This window comes from Poromitra crassiceps (assembly GCF_964638095.1).
Source record: "Poromitra crassiceps genome assembly, chromosome: 16".
Taxonomy (NCBI): Eukaryota; Metazoa; Chordata; class Actinopteri; order Beryciformes; family Melamphaidae; genus Poromitra; species Poromitra crassiceps.
In genome coordinates this window covers 18,309,313-18,317,456 of record NC_139645.1, presented here as the reverse complement: position 1 = coordinate 18,317,456, position 8,144 = coordinate 18,309,313, and positions in this window count along the sequence as shown.

Sequence of the window (8,144 nt, the reverse complement as noted above, 5' to 3'; positions counted from 1 at the left end):
GGGAGTCATCAACCACAACCTCAGAGCCCTGAATCATGTGTGAGGAGGTCTGAGAGACAGAGATGAGGTTAAGAGAGAGAGAGAGAGACAGAGAGAGAGACAGACAGAAAGAGAGAGAGACAGACAGAGAGAGAGAGACACACAGACAGACAGACAGACAGACAGAGACAGACAGACCGAGCACTGATGCCTGTAGATTCCCTGCCTACCAACACGAGGGTCACAGGTTTGAGCCCCCGTGTTAGACTACCTCCAGTCTGGTCGGGTGTCCATGCAGACACAATTGGCCGTGTCTGCGGGTGGGAAGTCTGATTAAAGGTATATGTGTCCTGGTCGCTGCACTAGTGGCTCCTCTGGTTTTTTCCTCAAAACTTGTACTTTTAAACGAGCCAAACGATATTGGTCACGGTCACCCCTCCCTCCCACTGACTGCTGCTGCGGTGCCATTTGACATTTACCTCCTCTCAACGTGCACTGTTTCTCAACCATGTCATTTAGACTGCGGCAGGCAGCAGGCAGCAGGGTGTGCTTGCTGTGGACTGGATGTACTGGATGTGGTGTGTGTGTGTGTGTGTGTGTGGTGTCGGACTGAGAAAGTGTTCTGTAACGTTACTCGATATGTAATAACACGATATATCGTTGTATACCGCCATATCAAGCAACCGCGGTAATCATACTGTACGCTTTCCCTGGAATACCGTGCCCACGATATGCACTACTACAAATAAGTTCATAATGGGGTACCCTTGTGTAAACATTGTGATATTAGTTTCAGTTTCAGTTCAATAAAGTCATCTTCGTCTTCAAAGTGAAATACCCCGCCGCAGTTTAGTATGAGTTGTGCCAAACAAAACGTTAATATCTCAAAAACTATACATCACATCGCTTATATTTTGACATTCTGAGTGAGAGCAGAATTAGCTCAAGAGTTTGATGTATAATATATACATGTCATGTTAAAGTTGTGTGAACTGTCGCCGTTTTTAAAAGGTAAACAGAGTCAGCCGGCTAGTCAGACACTCAAGCCTCCCAAAGCTCACGCTCCATATAGGGTTCCATTGCCGTTGCCACCCAGTACCCTTGGTAAACGCGGTTTGTTTACCAAAATGCTACTCGATTGATCCCTCGTATACAGCCTATATAGGTATATGAGTATATTGAGTATAACATCGTGAAATAGCATATCATACTGTGATATTTTGGTCGATACCGCGTAGCCTACTGTGAAATTTCATAACGTTACATCCCTCAATACTCATACATCGGTAATATAGGCCTGTCTGTTTCAATATGCCCCCTCACCAGCCGCTCCGTGTGCCTGGAATGTGTTCCATGGTCCATGTCGTGGAGTGTGGAGTGCTAATACCTGCTAAGGGCATGTAAGGTTAGGTGTAACGAGCGATATCGCCCTCTGTAGTGGTTTTGTTAGCTCGCTGTGCCTCAAGAGGCAGAGGCAAGCGTTAGTCCTGTCCCGTGAAGGTGATGAGGAGGTCAGATTTCTTATTTACACATTTGTTCAGTGCACTGGTCTCTTGTCAGGTTTGAACTGGCAAACGTGGCTATATTGCAGTTTCAGGGTGTATTCTCTTCTTCATGGCACGACCAGTGGCTCCCTCAAGATAATCTTCACAAATTAAAAACATATATATATGTTGTTGTTTTTTATGTTTTGCTGTTAGACTAATGTTTTGTGGTTTAAAAATAACGTCATCCACTTCCATCAGCATGGGGGTGAGTAGATTGGAACTTTCATTTTTGGGTGGAGTTACCCTTTAATTGTGTTAATATTGGATTCTTCTTCTGTGCATGCATGTAAAGAGTGAGTGATGCTGCCTCCAGGAGGAGCCAAAATGTCAATAAACACTTTTACTCCTGCAGATTCTCAAACAGGAAGTAATTGGCTTTATGTTGCAGAGGCTGCAATAACTCACTGTCTATATTATGTTTTTATCTCTTTATGTTTCGCCTCTCTGCGTTCTGCTGCTTTTTCAATAGCTGTTTATTCAGACATTAAAAAAACATGGCGTCCGCTCACAGCGTGTGATGCAGAGTGCTAACAGCTCCATTAGGAAGCATCCATGTGTCTGGCAGGAGGTTTAAACATGGTCTCTCTCTCTCTGGATGATTCACATCAGCTCACCAGCAACACAGAGAATATTTCACTAGTTCATTTGTCTTCCAATGTGCTCCACCCCCTGCTCGCGTTCACTGACCCACTCCCCCTCCACATCTCCCCTCTCTCTCTCTCTCCCTTTCCGTATCTCCCTCCCTCTCTCTTCCCCCCTCTCTCTGTCTCTCCCCTCCCTCTCTCTCTGTCCTTCCCCCCCCCCTCTGTCTCTCCCCCTCCCTCTCTCAATCTCTCTCCTCCCGTCTCTCTTCCCCCTCTCTCTGTCTCTCCCCTCCCTCTCTCAATCTATCTCTCCTTCCCTCTATCCCCCCTCTCTGTCTCTCCCCCTCCCTCTCTCAATCTCTCTCTCCTCCCCTCTCTCTCTGTCTCTCCCCTCCCTCTATCAATCTCTCTCTCCTCCCCCTCTCTTTCTCTCCCCTCCCTCTCTCAATCTCTCTCTCCTCGCCTCTCTCTTCCCCCTCTCTCTGTCTCTCACCTCCCTCTCTCAATCTCTCTCTCCCTCCCTCTCTCTCTCTTCCCCTCCCTCTCTATCTCTCTCCCTCCCCCCTCCCTCTCTCTTCCCCTCTCTCCCTTGCTCCCTTGACGTGCCTGTGTTTATTTACTGGAACAATGTATTACACTTGTTCACTGATGCAAATAACATGACTCTGCCGTGTTTTGCAGACCTGTCATTTGCATAGTAATCTCAGAAGTTGTTCCCGGCTAATACCTGGCGGGCGCGCGCGTGGCTCAGCCTTTGTTTATCCCATTAGGCGCTGGAAACATTATTCTCAAAAACACCTTTTAGTTGCTCTGTTTTGTCTGATGTGTGTTTACTGCAGCTGCTGCCCAGTGTTGTGCTCTGTGCTTTGCCTCCATTGGCAGGGTCTATGGCAGGGGCGGGCAATTATTTTTCCTGGGGGGGCCACGTGAGAAAGTCAGATTGTTGCCGGGGGCCAAAAAAATATTGTCATGCTGTAACCTTTAATGTGATCACTAGATTAAATGATAGAAAACATACCGTGCACTTATTATTCAGCATTTATTGTATTGAAAATTGAAAATCAATTTTAGCATCGTAAGTAAAATGGTGTGGTTTGTCTTAGGCCTCCCGGGCCTGGCCCGGGAGGCCCGGGCCAGGCCAGGCCAGGCCAGGCCCGGGCCAGGCCCGAAGCATCATGAGGGCCGGTACTGGCCCCCGGGCCCCGTAATGCCCAGCACTGGTCTATGAGAAGCGAATAAGCCTTATGCACACACATGGAATAATGGGATATGTGGGGATGTGAGTCAAGCCCACGATACGACGAGAAACATTTTGAAAATCACCATGGAATATTATGCAAATTTGCCATACAATTGCTGTGCGAGAAACCAATCACATTCAGGGAAAAAGCTGGAGATTGTTGATCTTCCTGGGTTTGTGACATTACTGAAGGCAATGTGTTTTTTGGATTATATTATTCACACTAAATGAAATGGAGAAAATGCTAAAATACCGAATAGCATTCCAATGAGCAACTCTGTGTGTGGTTTGTCTGCGGGTCACGAGCTGGAGCTGTACACAGCTATAATACTGATGAGATATTACAACGCTGTCCTCCTGTTTACTACCGTAAACCGCTGCATCCTGAACGCCTCAGTCTCTTTACCGCCAGGCAGGCACCGGTCAAAGAGAACTCTTTCCCCCAAAGTCGAGTGTGTTTTCCCCCGTTTCTCCTTCCCCTTAACTTAACTTAACTTAACTTAACTTAACTTAACTTAACTTAACTTAACTTAACTTAACTCTTTCCTTGAAGTCGAGTGTATTTTCCCCATTTCTCCTTCACCTGGAGATGTGTACATGCTCAGAGAACTAGAAGCAGGCAGCGCTGCATAACGAAGCCGGGATACGCTGTCCGCTTCAAACTGCATACCCTAGGGTAGGGGTACATGGAGGTACTACAGGGGGTACTTGAGAGAAAGGGGAAAATGGAGAAAAATAAATCCTCAAAATATATGAAACTTTCAAATGAATCTGCTCAGGAGGCACTAATTGCAACTCTTTCATTATATTTCATATTTTGTAATGTTATATTGTTCAAAAGGTGGGTTATCATTCATTCATTGCATCATGCTATAGTTTTCTCTTGCAGTTTTCTAAACAAAATGTAGTCGAGTAAAGGGGATATAGGCTACTTGGATTCAGAAATCAGGGAATGGGGGTACTGAAGCCAAAAAGGTTTGAGAACCACTAGGCGATTGGTGCAATGGTGTGCGAGTTATGGCCCTTTAAAATGTAAAACATTGCCGTAGCGCCCCCTATGGGCAATTTCTTTTTCTGCACCAGTTTCATGCCAGACCCCTGAAAAGCGTTTTGGCAAAGGTTGGAGGCGATTAGAGCAACGGTCCTTCCAACTCCGGACATACATACATGCATAACAGCTCTCCAATTCCCCCGAAATGGAGGGTGGGAGTGGCAGGGGGAACTCTGTGTGTGTGTGTGTGTGTGTGTGTGTGTGTGTGTGTGTGTGTGTGTGTGTGTGTGTGTGTGTGTGTGTGTGTGTGCGCGTGCGCGCATGCGTGCGCGCGCGCGCGCTTGCCTGTATGCTGTCTGAGCTGACGAGCTGAATATAACTGTCTAGCTGTCAACTCGAGGTTTCACGTTGAAGCATATGTCAAGCTTTAGCTCGACTTGCCTATAGACGCAAATGCGATCTGCCAGAGCACAACATGAGCCAGGTTCCCCAGGCTAACTAGCTAATGCAGCGGTGTGCCGATTCCAGTCAGTTAGGATGCTTCCTATACTATCGGTCAAAAGTGACTTTCCTGACACGGTGCAAACAACTGAGCGCGCACTAAAATGAGGTTTGATGTTGATTGGTGATTTTAAAATAAAAATAAAAGATGTTAGATGTTTGTTACTTTAACGAACGCTGTGTCACTTGTTTCTCTTCCTTGGGTGGACCAAGGAACACGGATGCTTCCTCGAAGATTTAGCAAAAATAGGTATAGGCTACCTAGAAAGGTTAAAAATGACAACTTCCTTCCTAGAAATGTTACCTAATAGGTCAATTTGTCGTGTTTGATACACAGCCGCTGTGTTCCCCTGCCCTGCCGCCATGTTGATTGTCAAAACAAACTGAGATAAATCTACAGTATCCAACTGGTAATGGCTGAAGGTTCCGTTTGGATCAAGCAGTCAAATCCTTCCCCAGAAACGGACACACGGTGCTTTCATGGATTCTCTCTGGTCTCACACCCTGCACAAGCCTCCCTACTTGGGGATTGAAGGCTCAGTGCAAGTTAGCTTTGGTCAGACTGAAAACCCGAAATTTCTGCCGTGCGTAGGTATATCCCAGCAATCTTCGGTCATTTGGCAAATCAACTGATCTCACAGCCTGAGGTGGGAAGCCGATTACTGGAAACGTCCACCGCACCGCCGAAGACCAAAAGGTTTGTCTTCAGGAGGAGCGTTTGAATTTCTCCCTGCTTTGTGGCTTACGACTCGAGGCGTTTGACACTCTCACCCGGCCGTTAAAGCAATTCATGTCCTCAAGTACAGGGGTCACATCTCCTTGAGCGGAGTCTATTAAAAGCAGGAGCGGAGAGATATTCTGTGAAAAGCATGTCTGGCAGCGCGGGTCAGCAGGGAACGAAATAAATCGAACGGACAATGCGGCTCCATTTAATATCTGAGAGAGCCGAGTGAAGAAGTGAGGGAGGGGAAAGAGACATTTACAAACCTTGAACCTTGAACCTCAAACCATCGCAGAAAAATATTCACGGGGTGAAACAAGAATAACGGATGACTCAAGTTGCAAACTGGAAAAAAAAAACAAGATAATGCGCCCGCCGGTGCGAGCGCCATGGATCTTCGTGAAAGGCGGCGAGCAGATAAAGCCGTGGGTCGGAGCGCCGTGACGGAATGGGATGAGACAGAGAGGAGATTGGCCCGGGCCGGGCCTGCCACAGTGATGGATGCAGAGGCAGCCTGCGAAGACTGGACCAGAACCCCGACAATCTCCAGCTCACACACACACACCTGCCGCAACCCGTCGCATCTATATTTAACCATAATCAAACATGATCACGCTATACAATTCAATTTACATGAAATCATAACCACATCTGAGGAAAGATAGCGCTCCATCCGTCTTGCTGTCTGTCGTCTGTGTGTGGAGGAGCTGTATGGATCCAGGGGGAGAAATTCACTTATTTTTTTCACACAGTATTTTTACCCCCCTTGATCTGATTTTATGGGCATTTGGTTCTGTTTTTGGTGGCAGTTCTATTGAGTTGTGATGTAATACATTTGTGCTGCATTGCTATGGAGTCCGGGAGTGGCCGTTGGGAGGTTCGGGAGTGGCTGTTAGGAGGTTCGGGAGTGGCCGTTGGGAGGTTCGGGAGTGGCCGTTGGGAGATTAGAAGTGATATTGAGGGCAGGATCTCCTGTACCACGGACCAGTAGCAGGTGGCAAACCCCTGGTCAGCTGCATCGCAAGAACCCCAAGATGGCAACGGCCACACTCCCATAGCTACAGTAGGCTATGGTCCAAAAACCAGTGGGTGGCGTCATGGTGACTGTCCATATTTTTATACGGTCTATCCTTCTTTTTCTTTCAATATTTTCTTTTTCAATTTTCAGAACATCAAGAAACAAAAAACAAACAAAAACAAACATAAAAGAAAAGAAAGAAAAAGCATACATATACATCGACATTTTAATATTACAACATGGTGCTACCAGCTGCATAAAGTGCTTATGTGCTTGTGAAAGACTAGGGTATCCTAGTAACCCTATAGGCCCGCTGCGCAGGCTTGCCGCACGCAGCCGCTCGGCTGCTGCATGGCCTCCCCTGTCCTATTGGCATGCGCAGCGCACAATCAGAGCAGGCGCAATTGCTCAACAATTGCTCAACTTCGCATGACTGATGACATCACTGTCAGTGATGATGTCACAATGGCTATGACATCACTGATCATGTCACAGTGCCTAGGACATCATCAGTGATGTCATGAGATGATTTTGGTCAATAATGATGTCACTGATGATGACATCACTGATGATAGAAACCCTAGGCTATTAATCAAGTGGAGTATGAACTGTCTTTTACAGTGACAGTGTGACAAGAGGACTAAACGAAGAAGTATTCAGAGTGAAGGTCACGGGTGTTCCTGATCAATGGTCTCCATTGTTGGGCAGTAAAGTAAAGTAAAGTGAAGTAAAGTAAAGTAAAGTAAAGTAAAGTAAAGTAACTTACTGTAATATTATTACTTTCCCAGTAACTAATAATGTAAGGGATTATAATTTCCAAAACAGTAATTATTACAGTAAACTAATCAAGGCAACTTCAAGTTACTGCATTACTTTCTCCAGTGCTGGCACATCGCTAAAATGAAGTGTGCAGGTCTGGCTATGGGAGACTACTGCGTTGCCAGAACACAAATACTTCTTTGTCCTGGCAAATATATAAAAAAAATATGCAGTTTGGCAGCTGATTGTTGAGTCCTGTAAGGATAATTATTGCTCCAATAAACTGGATTCAGTTCTAAAAGGATGTAGCTAAACAGCTTGTACGTCACTTTTTTGGAAGAGGGGTAGCGAAAGTAAGATAGTAATGTAACGAGTAAGGTAACTAATTACTTTTGATGCCAAGTAATAAGTAATTTTTATTACTTAAAGGAGTAATAACTCATTACATTTCCCTGTAGTAACTTGTGCCACTGATGGTCTCACACCCTGCCTTTTCTGAATTGCAGACAGCATTTGTCCCCAAAGTGCTCATTAACCTTTGACCTGGATGAGAATAGATTTTGCCAGCCGCTCCGACAGGAAGAGTCAAGGTCGTCCTCAGTGTCAGTCAGCTGTTATTAATCCACACCCATAATGAGGGTCAATCCGTCCATCAGGCGCATTTATACAGAGTGAAGTTGTGTTTTTTTTGCTGTGGCGGGAGTGTGTTAGTGCAGCAGCGAGTGTCGGATCATGGTGATGACACACACACACACACACACACACACACACGCACGCACACACACACACACACACACACACACA